This window comes from Lygodium microphyllum, chromosome 2 (genome assembly GCF_053477565.2).
Source record: "Lygodium microphyllum isolate KBCC chromosome 2, Lygodium_microphyllum_v1.1.10, whole genome shotgun sequence".
NCBI lineage: Eukaryota > Viridiplantae > Streptophyta > Polypodiopsida > Schizaeales > Lygodiaceae > Lygodium > Lygodium microphyllum.
In genome coordinates this window covers 66,088,534-66,106,672 of record NC_141136.1, presented here as the reverse complement: position 1 = coordinate 66,106,672, position 18,139 = coordinate 66,088,534, and the positions used below count along the sequence as shown (strand labels likewise).

Here is an 18,139-nt window from a genome sequence, read left to right as displayed (position 1 = left end):
TATAAGTGGGTGGTAGACTTGGTTACTTTGCTAGTGGGACTTTGACAGATGAGATATCTTGTCTTGGCTAGGGAGGATCTTACAAACTATGTTGAAGGCAGATCTTTGAGGACAAAGACCACCACTACAGTATGTAAATTCTTGTTGGAAGAAATATTTTGCAGGTATGGATGTATAGGCAAGATTACAGCTGATCGTGGAGAGCTAGATGCAGATGAAGCTAGAGAACTTTTCTCACGGCTTGGGATTAAATTGGCTCTTACTACTGCCTATAATCCAGAGGGAAATGGCAAGAGTGAAAGAGGACATCCGCCGATAGTTAAAGCATTGGCGAAAGCTTGTAGAGGTCGGATTGGGGATTGGCCGAGATTACTACCTTTTGCGTTGTGGGCTAATCGCTCTACACATAGTGTGACTACTGGATACATGCCTACAGAGTTGATGAATGGGCAAAAACCTGTCATGCCTACAGAAATTTGTGCTCTTACTTGGAGTGTTCTTCCGTGGCATGAGAATTTATCAAGGGAAGAGCTTCTAGCTCTTCGGATTCGTCAACTAGAGAGAAGGACAGAAGATGTGCAGCTAGTAGTTGATCGTTTGAAGGCAGCCCGACTCAGAAACAAGGACAGGTTTGATTTAAGGCATCGCTTGAGGCCTAGAACCATAAAAGAAGGAGATTGGGTTCAGTTGTCTAGAGAATCAGCATAGTAGCATGAGAAAAATGGTTCAAAGATGGTTTGGACCGTATGAGGTGAAACAGGTTTTTGACAATGGTACCTATGAGTTGGCTGAATTAGATGGAACAGTACTGAGGGTGCCCATTGCTGGAAAACGAGTCAAGATTTTCAAGAGAAGAGAAGATGAAGAATATGCACTTGAAGCGTTGATAGAAGAAGAGCAGGTAGAAGAAAGACAAGCAGAAGAAGCAGAGAATATAGATGATGAAGCTGATGGAGAAACAGGTCTACTAGAAACAGAAGATGGATTCGACCTGTTTGTGGACTTGAATGATCCTGGATAGTTGGCACATCCGAAGGATGCGCAGGTTTAGAGGGGGTGGATGTCGTGCTGCTGCGCATCCGAGTCGTACACACCTCCATTTCTTTTGTTGTGCATTTGTGTTATTTTTTGCGTGTGATTCATTGTTTGTGTGATGCATTTCGATAATCCGCATCCAATGTATATATTCCCTTAGTGCATGTGTATGATTTTGTTTGGATGCATGATGTGTGTGTGTTAGAAAAATATGAAAAACTGATGCCAAAGGACATTATCAAGCAGATAATTTCAATGATGATCTCTAAGAAAAGTGCAGGGATTTATGGAATCAAAGAGAAGGTTTATCCCGAAGGAATCCATTTGATGATTCCTTGGTTCGACAGACCGATTATCTTTGATGTCAGAGCAAGGCCTCATGTTGTTGAGAGTACTTCTGGAAGTAAAGATCTGCAAATGGTTAAAATAGGACTTCATGTCTTGACAAGACCTGTAGCTGATACATTGCCAATAATCTACAGGACCTTGGGTACTAATTACAATGAAAGAGTTTTACCGTCCATAATTCATGAGACCTTGAAGGCAGTTGTAGCACAGTATAATGCAAGCCAGCTCATAACACAGCGTGAGGCTGTTAGCAGAGAGATAAGAAAAATTCTTACCCAGCGGGCTGCAAATTTCAATATTGCACTTGATGATGTTTCAATTATTAACCTTACTTTTGGTAAAGAGTTTATAGCTGCTATTGAAGCAAAACAGGTGGCTAATCAGAAAGCTGAGAGAGCTAAATTCAGAGTTGAGAAAGCGGAACAAGATAAAAGAAGGGCCATTGTTCGAGCACAAGGGGAGGCGAAAAGTGCTCAACTTATTGGGGGAAGCTATATTCAACAATCCTGCTTTCATTAGATTGAGGCTAGTAGAGAAATCGCTGGCACTATATCCAATTCAGCAAACAGAGTCTTGCTAAGTTCTGATGGTTTGATGCTGAACCTGCAAGATATGCAGATCGAGGATTTGGGCCCTAAAGCTCTCGTGAAAAAGTGACTCCTTGGTTCAAATTCCTGTGGGAAACCTACCGAATTGTACTCGAAATACTTCGAATCAATTCCAAACTAGAGGCTTGGTACGTGATGACTTGGTACGTGGTCGAAATTCTGCAGGTTATGATCATTGTGCTGGAAGGAGTCAAAATCCTGTATGCAGGGATTCTTTACTGTCTGAGAGGACAGAGGAGATGTTCTGGAGCTACTTTCAAAAATATGGCGTGATTGTTGATGCTTTGATGCTTACATGCCAGCAGAGGGTCTATCATCTTGTGACACAAGACTGATTTCGCTTCTTTCCATCATCTTTTATTAAATCCTCATAAACGAATTCTTTTGTGATGGATCGGATGGCATTATTGATCGCTCCAAAAGGACTGAACAATTCGGCGCTCCAAAAAGTTCTCCATAGTCAAAGCAAGGACTTAATCTAGTTTGTTCTGGCTCTTGTCGAGGAGACCATATCGAATCATGCGGCGTAGCAGAGCTTCTCCTTCCGAGATACGCCGTGAGATCTTTTCATCAAGTGTCAGAAGCATACGGTGTCGAAGGGTTTATGAAAGCAAAGTCGCGTCTTCAGAAGACCTTGATATATGTCAAGATGGAAGATCAATCAAATGAATAATCCAATGTCAGAGATTGAAATCATCATCAAACTAGTTCTAGCATTCAACTCTGAGTCATAAAATTGCTTTCAGACAGAATTCAGTTTCTGTTGACATGATTCAAGCTTATGCTCCAAAGTTATAGACCAAGTCTTCTTTTGCTTGCTTTAATTGAAGTTAAAGATCTTTATTCATCTCTCGAGCAGCCATGGACTTCCAGTTGTATCTTTGGGTGAACATGTATGTTCTGGCAAGACATGCAAGGTCAGAATTGCATTTGACTGTGAATTCAGTTTATGTTCCAGGATAATAGGAAGGGGAAAGAGATTGGATACAAAGCATAGTTGTTATTAAGAAACTTCCCACGAGGTTATTATTTCACAAGTCCAGTTTGAGGAGGTTTGGGAGATTCTCAAAAGATGAGGGGATGATTCCCTGCAAGTTATTGGCATGTAGATCCCATGATTTGAAATTCACTCTGCAGACGACGAATACATGCTCCTCTGCATTCCACTCCAGGCTTTGGACACACCACATCAATTTCCTTAATGACAAGAGAGAGCTTGTTCAAGACCAGGAGCAGCTCCCTTTCCAAAGGAGTTGAGTTGAATTTTAGGGCCTGAAGGGTCTCAAAAGTTCTGCTGGGCCAAAAGGAAGACCACTCTCACCATCACTGCTCTCAACAAGGTCCGATCCATAGCTTCCATTTTCAATGAAATCGTGGACCATTGCGGCCAGATCGTGTTCACTATCAGTATTGCCATGTGCACCATGCGAAGCTAGATAGGCCTCTTGGAGAGCTTCTTGACTCGACAAGAGAGCAATTATCTCTGTTCTGGATCACAAGAGCCTAATTTATTGAATGATAAGGAAAATCCATAGAGCTTAGAGCGCCTTCACAGCGCGAATTTCGTGAAGGTTTAGCTGTGAAAACCAGTAGATTTGCACCATTCACACTGTGAATTTGGAGACGCACCCATTATAATAGGAGATCATAGGGGCTGATGTTCTTTCAATAATCTCGTGACTACTATCTCTGTTTCATCCTCTCCACCGATTGCAGTGCAGAGAGCACCATCAATGAATCTTTGTTCCTTTTAAGTTTTCACCGTTCCATACACCAGAAGCAGAAAGACTGGAGATCGCCTACGAAGCAGCATGACTAAAGATCGCAAGTTCAAAGTGTCGTTGTTAGGCTCCCAAGTCATTCACCGTGGTTAAATTCTTTCCTCATGGTATTCGCCCCGAGGGAGGGGGTGCGGGCTGGTGCTATGGATTCGGGCAGCGGCGACAGTTGGATAATGGCTCTCAGGGCAAAGGCATAATGGAGGATTCTCCTTCTGACCGGGAGCTCTGTTCGTCTCGTTGATGCAGAACCTACGAGTGACAACGCTACCGCAGACTGAGAGGCTTCTTGGGGAGCAAGCGATTGGAGTTTGGGATGGGGTGGCCTCTTGCTATCAATCTATCAATCTAACCAGTATCGACTATATCTCTATTCCTGTATTCAAGAGACACAAGAGGCCTGTCTGTCACCAGAGATATGGGTCATGGAGATGAGAGCACAGTGTGCACTCCACTGTCACCTGCGTCTTCTCGTCAGGACGAAGCCATGCGCATGTGTCATTGTTTTCTTCCTCACCTCTGTAAGCTTGGCTCCCAATTTTGTAGCCAAGACATGGCTCCCCGGCATCAGCTCCTCTGTTCTTCTGCTTTTTCTTCCTTAGTGGAGCAATCAAGTATTCTCACTTTGCATCCGCTATTGGCCCTTTTAGCACGATCATGGGTGCTTCGTCTTCTCAGCTCGACATCCTCTTCGCATAATCTTCAATCATCTTCCGTTGCTCAGATTTAATGCAGACTTCCTCCTCTCCGTGCTACCTTAAATCGATCCTTCTCATTCCTTCAAGTTGAAGAATACTCCTTTAAAAAAAACAGTCCCACTGTTGAACTCCAGAATGCTGTATATCATTCACCGTGATTGAAAAAGCTCTCTTCCCTGTTTTTCCCACGTGTTTTTCCCTCTTCCTCCTTCCTCTATTTTCTTCATCATTCGTCTATTTTCTTCCTCTATTCCCGTAATCGTCTCCTTTCGAGCTCTCCTCCCTAATTCGATCTCTGTCGTCCTTTTCGAATCTACTTTTTCCCTCCCAAAATTAGCCTTTTGCTTTTCTTCCCTTTTTAGACCCTGTTTCTCCTCCGAAATATAGGTTGAAGGATTAAAAAAAAAAACAAGCACTATCATATGAGCACGGTCCGAACCAAATCTTTTTGGATTGTCATTACATCACAAGATGGTGACCAAAGGGCCAGTCATCAACCAAATCATTATCCTTTGCATCAAAGCAATTTCTTAGTCACAACAGCATATACCAATGAACTTTGACAAGAAGCAGCAGAACCACGATATGACCAATTGGGTCACAAGTGAGGTCTTCTTCTATATCTTCCTCAGACTACCAGCTAGCCCATTGGAAATGGTGGCTCAAATACAGTTCATCCAAACAGCACAAGCTTGCATAGTTCCCTCTCCATCCAATTAGGGGGCGCACCATGACAAGTAGGGAGGAACAGATACAAGGATGATGTCCCAACTTCATTAAGTTTACCTACATTTATGGCATTCAAAACCAAACAGGCTTCGTTCCCCTGTTCTGAAAGTCTGTCAAATACTTGATAAGCTTCTGCAGCCCAACCACAACTGTTATGCATGTCCACAAGTATATTGCCAACATGAAACTCATTATCTAGCCCATGAGATTGCATCTCGAGTTACCAGTCTACCAAAATTCCTTATTCTTCTCTGTCTTCGGCATAGAATGAAAGAGCAAACATAACAACTAAGTATGTACAAAGTATCAAATCACACACACGACTTTTGGGTGGTTTACACACCTCGAATGCGCAGCAATATGACATCCACCCCCTCTAATCCTGTGCATCCTCCGGATGGGCCAATTACCCATGATCATTATCATCAAGATCCACAAACAGATCAATCTCTTCATTATGCATTTCCGGTGTCATATCATCTGTTTCTTCCATTGGAATTTCTTCTCGTTGCTCTTCCCTTGAAAATTCTTCCAATGCATAATCCTCATCATCTCTTTTCTTGAAAATCTTGATTCTTTTCCTAGCAATAGGCACTCTAAGCACTGTCCCATCCAATTCTGTCAGCTCATATGTTGCATTATCAAAGACATGTCTAACTATGTACGGCCCAAACCATCTTTTCACCATCTTCCGAAGTGGAGTATGCTGATTTTCAAGGCTGCTATCAAAGACCAATACCCAATCTCCCTCTTCTATTGCTCTAGGCCGCAAGCGATGCATGCTGTCAAACCTGTCCTTATTCCTTAGTCTAGCAACCTTCAACCTGTCAATAGCTAGCTGAATATCCTCAGGTCTCCTCTCCAACTGTTGAATTCGAAGAGCTAAGAGCTCTTCTCTCATCAAATCCTCCTGCCAAGGTAAAACTGACCAAGTCAAAGCACAAGTCTCAATCGGCATAACAGGTTTCTGACCATACATCAACTCTGCAGGCATATATCCTGTGGTAACACTATGAGTCGTACGATCAGCCCATAAAGCAAATGGTAGAAGTCTTGGCCATTCTCCAATCCGTCCTCTGCATGCTTTGGCTAATGCTTTCACTATCGGCGGATGCCCTCTTTCACTCTTTCCATTTCCATCTGGATTATATGCTGTGGTTAGAGCCAACTTGATTCCTAGCTAAGAGAAAAACTCCCTAGCTTCATCTGCATCCAATTCACCACGATCCGCAGTGATCTTACCCACACAACCATACCTGCAGAAAATTTCCTCCAATAAGAACTTACACACTGCACTAGTGGTCTTCGTTCTCAAAGATCTGCCCTCAACATGATTGGTAAGATCCTCTCTAGCCAAAACAATGTACCTCATCTGCCATAGACCCATAGGCATGGTAACCAAATCAACTACCCACTTATAATGAATGCATAGCGGATAGGTCGGATGAAGCTCATCTCGATGTTGCACTACTGAATACATCTGGCAGTCTCTGCAAGTCTCAACAAAGTGAGAAACATCTCTATACATGCCTTTCCACCGATATTTCTCCTTGATTTTCTCATAAGTAGCCCACACTCCTCTATGACCAGCCCAAGGACTCTCATGAAACTCCCTCATCACCTGTAACTGTGTCTCTCTATCGCAGACAACCCGCAAAGGTAATCCACCTCTTTTCTTCGGATGCTTCCAAAGAAATCCGTCCTTGAGAAAATAACCATAGGCTTTCCTTCTAATCTTCTTGAACTCTTCATCTGTCCATTCATCTCTTTTGTTTAGTGTACTAAGGTACCTGCCAATCTGCAACCAATCTCCAACATAGAGTTCTTCTGTGAAAGCCACAATATCATAGACATGACAAACATGATCAACCATAGTGGCTGAAATTTCTGCATCATCCTCTTCTGCAAGTAGAGTCTCCTCATCATCATATCTGGCTCTAGACAACATATCTGCCACTGGATTATCCTTCCCTGCTATGTGTTTAAATTTCGGATTTAATGACTTGATATATGCAATCCATCTCAGCATAGCTATATCCGGAGTAGAGCAACTCGTGATCATACCAATCAATGGCAAGCAATCTGTCTCTACCACAACTGAAGCTCCAATAAAGTACTCCTTGTCACATTTGAGAGCCGTGACAATCCCCAATAACTCCCTCTTGATTTGCGGATATCTCCTCTGTCTCTCGTTTAGGACTTTTGCCCCAAACCGAATAGCATACCTATTTCCATCTGCATCATCTTGACCCACAGCCCAACCTATGCCAATTGGACTAGTGTCAACTGTCAATACAATAGGCTTTCCACAATTATAATCTGCTTTCCTGAGAGTAGGAGCATTCTGCAATAACTTCTTCAATTTCCGCATGGCTCTAGTGTGGCTCTCATCCCAATAGAATTTCTGCCCCTTTCGAAGCAGCTGATATAAACAATTTGCTATGTGTGCAAAATGAGGTATCCAAATCATATAAAACACACAAGCACCAATGAATCTCCGTACCTCTGAAGTGGTAGAACAATACTCCGCAATCTTGCCTAAGCCTTCACCTTATCAGGTGAAGGTTTCCTGCCATAATGTCCACACATATATCCAACAATGACAACCTCATTCACTCCAAAAACAGATTTTTTCCCTGAAAGTGTCAAGTTCACTTCTTCTAACCTGGCCAAAATCTTCTCACATGCTGAAATATGATTAGCCACAAAGTATCTGCATCCCTGCTCATTTAAGCTCTCATTCTTCTCTTCTTCTGCACACCCCTTAATGGGCACATCATCCAAGAAAGGCATGGTAAGCTGAGGTATGTAATCACAAAGGACCTTATGCATGGCATTCATCATATGCACAACAGAATTAGTGGCACCTTGAGGCAAGGTACACATCCTGACAAGCCCAATAGGAGTTCTCATGGTGGTTATGTCCCTGCTTTCCAAAGCCAGCTGAAACTGATCATATCCTGAATACAAATCACCTAAAGAATAGATGGCACGTCCAGCAAATGCCTCTGCAAACTCATCCACAACTGGACCTATACCAACATTCCTGATAGTAACTCTGTTCACTGGCTGCATGTCCTGAATAAATCGGAGAGTACCATTCTTCTTTGGAATTGTAAACCACCTGTTTGAGTATGGTGCAGATGAAGGCTCAAGGATTCCCATCCTGATTTTCTCATTCAATAAATCAATCAGCTTTGGCAAGTGTGCTTTAGGCACTGGAATAGGTCGGAGATTCCATGGGATATGAGGAATAGTAAAAATGACCATAGGAGCAACAATATTAGGATTCACGCATCCAATCTCATGTGGGAAAAAAGCAAATCCCCTTCCATGACGCTCAAGCATATCCTGAAAGCATTGCTTCTCTATGGGTAGCAAGAAATCACCATTTCCAATTTTCAATTCAGCAAGAGTCTCTGCTGAAAATTTATGACCAATATGCTCCGGATTCCTCAAAATTTACTGTTTAGCAGCCCTCTCTATTTGTTGATCACTGTCAGGTGGAAGCGGTACAGCAACCGGCTTCACCTTCTTATCCACAGTTTTGTATTTCGTGTCAACCCTGGCTTCATTATGCTCTTCTACATTACATAAACCTTGCTGTAAATCATCAATTTTGCACTCCAATGGCTGAATATCCTCAGCCCTCTGCTCTATGGACTGCATAGGAACAGCCCCAAACTCTCAATGCTGAAATATTTCAGCAATAAACTCTGTTGGCTGAAAGTTTTCAGCCCTCTGTGTCTCTGAAAGCTGATCATAACCAGCTGGAAACTCTGTTTGCTGATTTTCTTCAACACTCAACACTCTTTGCTGAGTTACCTCAGCTTCTGACTCAATCTGTGACATAAAATCTGCAATTTCATGAAACATGTCCAGGGACTGCACTAATACATTACTGTGACAATTCAGCATATCAGTTTTCAGCATATCTCCCATCTCTGTCATCGTATCTGCACAAATCACACTGTCATACATCCCATCTATGTGCTCATCATCCTCCAAAATTCCTGCATTTTTCAAATTTTTCTCCTTCCTGCATATATACTGCCTGGCAGCTCTAGGCAACCTAGAAGTCTTCTGATAACTCATCGAACTGTTTGCTGAAATCCCAACAAAACCGGAGGAGAAAACACTGCTGCTAGGAGGCGAGAACTCCAATCTCCTCTGCTCTGTACCACCGTCGTCTCGCGAAACGGCAGTACCTAATGAAAACCCGAATCCCTCACAGTGGGCAAAGGTGCATCTCTGAGGGTATCTCTGTTTCTAACATGGTTCACACATACAGTCATAAACTGAACTGCTCTCATACCATCTTTACTACGAATCCGTGCATAAGTAGATCCATTATCCATGACCTTTGTTTCCATGCGCATCTCTGTAATGTATGGCTGACCAAGAATTATGGGATAAGAGCATGAATCCTGCACAAAGAAATGAAAATCCTCCTCTACATCACCAATAGAAACCCTGACACTAGGATAGGCAGCATACAAATCACCTGCAGTGTTATTGGCGGCTCTCATACGCCACCCATGCTCTACATCCATAGGCCATCTGTTACTCTCATAAACTCCACGAACTATGAGATTAATCTCTGAACCATGATCAACCAATGCAACATAAGGCACCTGTTTCTCTCCAATCTTTACCATCGTCTCTGTAGTTGCCCTAGCCCAATGGCTCCGCGAAAAGTGACTACGCGGTATCATGACATGCTCATCAATTTCAGCATAATGCATAGGCTGAACCCTCTTCTCTACTTGCGGGAAAACAGAAGCATTATCAACCATAACCTCATCCTCATCCTCATCCAACTCTCCAATCAAAACTCCCTGTGTATCAGTGGTAGACAATGCATGTCTTTTCCTCTTCAAGACCTCCTGAAACTCTCTTTTTGAGATGCCCAAAATCTCAGAAATAGTGAAAGTCACCTCACTGCCAAGTATCTTATCATTAAAGATTTTCTTCATGTCTGTAGATGTCTCAATATCGGACATCAATTTGAATCCTGGCTGCTTTCTCTCTCTAGGCTCTTGCCTCTTTTCTCTCTTTTGAGCATCCTCCATTTGTCGATCTGGCCCTGGTCTTGAAGACGGTCCTGCAGTAGGTGGAGTAACAAACTCACCCCCTCTAGTCTTCTTAGCTGCACTTGTATTTTCTTCATCCCTCTTACGCTTCTCCTCAACAAGTACATCTGCACCATGAGACTTAGCCAAATAAGCATAAATAGAATACTTGTCAACAGGTGAGTCCCAACCTGTCTCTGATCTGATGCTAGAGCCGGCACTGGTCAAAACAGTTTGCTGAATTTTCCCCTTGTTTGCAGTCTCCATAGCATAAGTCCATAGCGCTGACTGAGTCTCTGATCCCTTCTCAATCTGGACTCCATATGCAGAAGCATCACCTCTAGCTGTCACATAAGAAGTACGCACAGCCATGTCCTCCACTAACTTATTCATTCCACCTTTACCAAAGTTGGTAGCAAGTGGAGCTCCTGTCTCAGTCAACCAAATCTTACCATCTTGCCCCCAATATACCAAATTTTGCCTCCTTGCATCCTGGAAAGAATCACAATCCCTGCAATGCTGATGATCCGTACTATCACACCAAATACATCTCTGATCTCTCCTAGGTACACTAGGAGTACTCCTAGATGCAGTAGGAGCACTAGAAGAAGTAGTAGGCGCAGTCGAAGCAAACTGCTCCTTCAACTTTCCCACCAACTCCGCTTTGACTGACTCCAGTGTCAAATCTGTGATGCCTTTGATTATGTCATCAAGAGAGGTAGGCACCGATGGAGCGGATGGTTTTGGAGCAGAAGGTGTAGGCATCGGTCGTGGAACAGGAGGAATATGTGGAGTTGAAATAGTAGGCACTGGCATAGGCCAAGAAACTGGCTGAGGAGGAGAAGAAATAACAGGGATAGAAGTAGGCATAGGAGCTGATGATGGTGTAGGTGTCATGGAACCATTCTATAGGCGAGTTTTCCATATCGTCCTCTTGGTCAAAGTCGAGACTGCATCCTAAGCATCCTGCCAATCAGTTTTAAGACCCATAGGTTTCGTGCGATCTTCAAGAAGCTCACCCAATTCTTCTTGAAGAGCAGGATCTGCAGCTTGCAAGAAAAGCTCAACTTTTTCAACATCCAATGCTCTTTGTTCAATGGCATCAAGCTGACTATACCTTTCCTCAAATTCTCGAATCAACTCCGAAGCAGCTAGACCTTTGTTTGGCATGTAGACCCACTCTCGGAATGACCGCCGAGTAGCCATACCAAAGTCCTCAAGGAAGTATTCTTCTTTCAAGGCCTTCTTAAAATCTTGCCAATGTGTATTTTGAATAAAAAGATCTGTCACTTTTGTCCTCAAAGCAGGTGTGACAAGACGAAGGAAGTACTTACTCATAAGTCCAGCAGGAACTCCAAAAAACCCCATCTTGATCTCATATGTCTTCAAATATGCTGAAACATTACGCCCGTCAAATAGCTTCTTCTCATTCTCAACTTCTTCAATAGCCTTAGTCGCGCTATTTGCATTCTCCTACTCCGAATAGAGTTGCCTTTGCTGAGACAACTGCTGTTGATGCAATTGTTGTTGCTGCTGCATATACAATTGTGTTTGCTGATTTTGGAGCTGCATATATATGGACATATTCTGCAAAATCTGCTTTAGATCCTCCATTGAAGTACTTGACGCAGCAGTCATTGATGGAGCTGAAGTAGAGGCAGCTGGAATTGTAGAAGAAGCTGAAATAGAGGCTGAAGTATCTCCCATCCTGAAATTTCTGCGACGCTTTCACGTCGCGTTCACCAAACATGTCGAAGGGTTTATGAAAGCAAAGTCGCGTCTTCAGAAGACCTTGATATATGTCAAGATGGAAGATCAATCAAATGAATAATCCAATGTCAGAGATTGAACTCATCATCAAACTAGTTCTAGCATTCAACTCTGAGTCATAAAATTGCTTTCAGATAGAATTCAGTTTCTGTTGACATGATTCAAGCTTATGCTCCAAAGTTATAGACCAAGTCTTCTTTTGCTTGCTTTAATTGAAGTTAAAGATCTTTATTCATCTCTCGAGCAGCCATGGACTTCCAGTTGTATCTTTGGGTGAACATGTATGTTCTGGCAAGACATGCAAGGTCAGAATTGCATTTGACTGTGAATTCAGTTTATGTTCCAGGATAATAGGAAGGGGAAAGAGATTGGATACAAAGCATAGTTGTTATTAAGAAACTTCCCACGAGGTTATTATTTCACAAGTCCAGTTTGAGGAGGTTTGGGAGATTCTCAAAAGATGAGGGGATGATTCCCTGCAAGTTATTGGCATGTAGATCCCATGATTTGAAATTCACTCTGCAGACGCCGAATACATGCTCCTCTGCATTCCACTCCAGGCTTTGGACACACCACATCAATTTCCTTAATGACAAGAGAGAGCTTGTTCAAGACCAGGAGCAGCTCCCTTTCCAAAGGAGTTGAGTTGAATTTTAGGGCCTGAAGGGTCTCAAAAGTTCTGCTGGGCCAAAAGGAAGACCACTCTCACCATCACTGCTCTCAACAAGGTCCGATCCATAGCTTCCATTTTCAATGAAATCGTGGACCATTGCGGTCAGATCGTGTTCACTATCAGTATTGCCATGTGCACCATGCGAAGCTAGATAGGCCTCTTGGAGAGCTTCTTGACTCGACAAGAGAGCAATTATCTCTGTTCTGGATCACAAGAGCCTAATTTATTGAATGATAAGGAAAATCCATAGAGCTTAGAGCGCCTTCACAGTGCGAATTTCGTGAAGGTTTAGCTGTGAAAACCAGTAGATTTGCACCATTCACACTGTGAATTTGGAGACGCACCCATTATAATAGGAGATCATAGGGGCTGATGTTCTTTCAATAATCTCGTGACTACTATCTCTGTTTCATCCTCTCCACCGATTGCAGTGCAGAGAGCACCATCAATGAATCTTTGTTCCTTTTAAGTTTTCACCGTTCCATACACCAGAAGCAGAAAGACTGGAGATCGCCTACGAAGCAGCATGACTAAAGATCGCAAGTTCAAAGTGTCGTTGTTAGGCTCCCAAGTCATTCACCGTGGTTAAATTCTTTCCTCATGGTATTCGCCCCGAGGGAGGGGGTGCGGGCTGGTGCTATGGATTCGGGCAGCGGCGACAGTTGGATAATGGCTCTCAGGGCAAAGGCATAATGGAGGATTCTCCTTCTGACCGGGAGCTCTGTTCGTCTCGTTGATGCAGAACCTACGAGTGACAACGCTACCGCAGACTGAGAGGCTTCTTGGGGAGCAAGCGATTGGAGTTTGGGATGGGGTGGCCTCTTGCTATCAATCTATCAATCTAACCAGTATCGACTATATCTCTATTCCTGTATTCAAGAGACACAAGAGGCCTGTCTGTCACCAGAGATATGGGTCATGGAGATGAGAGCACAGTGTGCACTCCACTGTCACCTGCGTCTTCTCGTCAGGACGAAGCCATGCGCATGTGTCATTGTTTTCTTCCTCACCTCTGTAAGCTTGGCTCCCAATTTTGTAGCCAAGACATGGCTCCCCGGCATCAGCTCCTCTGTTCTTCTGCTTTTTCTTCCTTAGTGGAGCAATCAAGTATTCTCACTTTGCATCCGCTATTGGCCCTTTTAGCACGATCATGGGTGCTTCGTCTTCTCAGCTCGACATCCTCTTCGCATAATCTTCAATCATCTTCCGTTGCTCAGATTTAATGCAGACTTCCTCCTCTCCGTGCTACCTTAAATCGATCCTTCTCATTCCTTCAAGTTGAAGAATACTCCTTTAAAAAAAACAGTCCCACTGTTGAACTCCAGAATGCTGTATATCATTCACCGTGATTGAAAAAGCTCTCTTCCCTGTTTTTCCCACGTGTTTTTCCCTCTTCCTCCTTCCTCTATTTTCTTCATCATTCGTCTATTTTCTTCCTCTATTCCCGTAATCGTCTCCTTTCGAGCTCTCCTCCCTAATTCGATCTCTGTCGTCCTTTTCGAATCTACTTTTTCCCTCCCAAAATTAGCCTTTTGCTTTTCTTCCCTTTTTAGACCCTGTTTCTCCTCCGAAATATAGGTTGAAGGATTAAAAAAAAAAACAAGCACTGTCATATGAGCACGGTCCGAACCAAATCTTTTTGGATTGTCATTACATCACAAGATGGTGACCAAAGGGCCAGTCATCAACCAAATCATTATCCTTTGCATCAAAGCAATTTCTTAGTCACAACAGCATATACCAATGAACTTTGACAAGAAGCAGCAGAACCACGATATGACCAATTGGGTCACAAGTGAGGTCTTCTTCTATATCTTCCTCAGACTACCAGCTAGCCCATTGGAAATGGTGGCTCAAATACAGTTCATCCAAACAGCACAAGCTTGCATAGTTCCCTCTCCATCCAATTAGGGGGCGCACCATGACAAGTAGGGAGGAACAGATACAAGGATGATGTCCCAACTTCATTAAGTTTACCTACATGTATGGCATTCAAAACCAAAGAGGCTTCGTTCCCCTGTTCTGAAAGTCTGTCAAATACTTGATAAGCTTCTGCAGCCCAACCACAACTGTTATGCATGTCCACAAGTATATTGCCAACATGAAACTCATTATCTAGCCCATGAGATTGCATCTCGAGTTACCAGTCTACCAAAATTTCTTATTCTTCTCCGTCTTCGGCATAGAATGAAAGAGCAAACATAACAACTAAGTATGTACAAAGTATCAAATCACACACACGACTTTTGGGTGGTTTACACACCTCGAATGCGCAGCAATACGACAACAAGCATTATTCTGGTTACGATTAAGGGCATACTGCACTCTCGTAGAGGTTTCTTAAAGGTCTTGCCATAGTTATGATAGAAGCTCATAGTAACTCTCCATACCGTTCAGACAGCATATATTGTCTAGACTCTGAGATACATAAATCAGAGTCTTACTAAATTGGCATAAAAGATGTCACAAAGCAAATCAGACTAATCAAGAAGACCACCCAGCGAAGATGAAGGCCCAGAGATTTCATATCAACAGCTGAAGAATTGGATCTATAACCGAAAGACATGGAGCTTGAAAGAAAAATAGTCAAGCTATTGGAACTTATACAGTTCAAATTATCACCTCTGGAGTAGCATGTGAAGAACTCCAGCCGAAGAAGTGTAGGAGAAATATAATGAATGATCAACAGATGGCTGTAATGGAGACTGCATTCCAGACTAAACCAGAAATGCACAAATATTCAAACCTTATTATGAAATGGACAGACAAGCTTAAAAATATGAGGACACCAGAATCCATTCACTATGATGAAGTTTGCATGCTTTGAGAAACGGTTGAGCTGCTGTATAAGAATGTTGTGCCTATTCCTAAAGAAGAGTGCTCAAAACCTACACAGCTTGCAGTTAGCTTTGCTGGTGGCTACATTACAGGAGTTTTCTGTGCCATTGTCTCATATCCAACTGACAATCTTGTGTCTTTCCTAAACAACTCTAAGGATGAATAGCCTGTTATTACTGCTTTTCATGTACGAAAGAGGTGATCAATGCAATATATGTTGAAATGAAGAACAGGGTGTGTGGCTGAACTGGCATATCTGAATCCTCCACTTATACATGCTATATGTCATTCATGCATTGTTTCTGGAAGAATAAATCATGCTGGCAAACAGAAAATGGTATTCTTATGCTTATACAATTTCAGATGTGGACACTTGATACTCTAGAACTTTGCAAATTCCTGTACATAGATTCTTTCAGCTCTCTTGATCTTCTGAAAATTCTGCTGATCAGGCAATTGTCAAGTCACAAAATGTATATGCTGATGTGATCCGTATTTGTTAGAAACCTCTGAGAACATCAGAAATCAGAAGTGTTGCACAACAAATGATTCTCTGCTCTAAGGGACATGTTTGACTGGATTACTAGATAATGTTCATTCTTTTGATCAATGTAACTGTCACCAGAATTTTCTGATCATGAATTTCTTGTAACACTCTTGACAAGAAATATAGTGAAATTTGGCATCAAATATTTGAATTCTTCTTGTTAGCCTCTTCCCTTGCTGTATCTTGAACCCCGTGTTCTGCAGCCCTTGCGTGAACTTTACAACAGCGTGTCAAAATGCCAGGCAAGCTCTAGCCACTTGACATTCCATAGATGAAATGGGAGTTCATCAGTATGGATTTTGTAGTTGGCTTACCTTCTATTCAAGGAGGGTATAATTCAATCATGGTGATTGTGCATATGCACACAAAGGTCACTCATCTTCTCCCAGTCAAGACTAACTAAAAAGCTCTAGATATTGTGCGCCTATTTGTGAAAGAAATCTTTAGGCTTCATGGATTGCCTAAACAGATTGTTAGTGACCATGACTCTCTATTTATGTCACATTTCTAGAGAAGCCTATTTGAAGCAATTGGAACCCAACTTTGCTTTAGCACAACTACCATCCCCAATCTAATGGTCAAACAGACTAGGTTAATCAAGTCATTGAAGATATACTGAGAGAATACTATTTCAAAGAACCGAAAAGGTGGATACATTATTTGCCCTTAGTAGAAATTTCCTACAATGCGTCATATCACTAGAGTATTCAAATGACTCCATTTCAAGCATTGTATGGGCAAGATTGTTTGATGCCATTGAATTTCTCTGATCCAACCCTAAAGGTTGAGGCTTCTAAGAAAATGCTAGAAGACATGGATGATCAAGTCAAAACTATCAGACAAGGCATCCAAGCTGCCAAAGACTGTCAGAAAGCTTATGTTGATCTAGGACAACAAGAGCGACGTATCTTCCAAGAGGGAGACATGGTTTTCATTTGTGTATGCCCAAAGAAGAGTAATCTGGCATTAGGAAAATTCTAAAAGTTGAGTCCAAGGTATTATGGACCATACAAGGTTCTCTAACGCCTAGGAGCTAATGCCTACAAACTGCAACTTCCTGATCATGTGAAAGTTCGCAATGTATTTCATATTAGTCTTCTGAAGCTTATGTGGCAAATCAAGATCATATTCTTGATGACAAGCAAATTGTAATGCCTAGTTAAGGAGCCTTTGAACTCCAGCCTGATAAGATCCTAGATGTAAAAGAGAAACCTTTGAGAAATAGAACTATTAGAGAGCATCTTATCTAGTGAAAAAACTATCCTACAGAGGATGCCACCTTAGATAGAAGAGATAGCTCTAGAAGAACATTTTTCACAATTCCTTTTTTAGATGAGGACATCTCGATTTCTCTAAGGAAGAGAGGATGTAATATTCCCACCATAACACTTCATATCAAGAAACAAATTTGGGCTTGAGGCATTTTAAAAAAATTACTTATCGATCTATCACATAAGTGACCGCACGTAATTTTCTTAATATCGAGTCTTGCATCAAATTAATTTTGCAATCCGACATGAAAAGATGCCTCAATGATCTCAGCCAAAAAAAAAAGAAAAGACACCTCGTAAGTAATATTATGACGGCTTCATCATATAATTTTCTTGCATTATATATAATTAAGCATTCCTAATTTCATTTAATGCATTGATTTCGTAACCGCAAGGCAAATCACAAAAGCCTTAATCAATCGATGAAGAACATGCAAGAATGAGCAGATATTGAGTAAAGTAAGTATCAAAGAGTATGACATGAATTTATAAACTAGATAAGTCATGAGGTAACTTGGCCAAAAACCACCAGATGAAGTTGTTTTGAAGAAAAAAAGACATTTTAAAAAATAGGCCAAAATTCAAGACGTTTTTGATGCTGGAGGGAGAGAAATCATTTTAAAATCATCCCCATGCCACCATCCAACAAGTAGGCTATCAAAACGAATTTTTAATAAATCTTACTTGGCTCTTGATAAGTAGCCAAAAGAATGAGTCAATTGCATGCTCCCTCTCATGGTTATAAATACAACCCATTTCCTTCACAAAAAAA

General features: G+C 42.0%; 1 pseudogene; it reads left to right on the top strand.

Moving 5' to 3' along the window:
- The first annotated feature begins 1,323 nt into the window (after positions 1 to 1,323).
- Positions 1,324 to 2,040, top strand: LOC148039833 (prohibitin-1, mitochondrial pseudogene; annotated as a pseudogene).
- Positions 2,041 to 18,139: the final 16,099 nt, after the last annotated feature.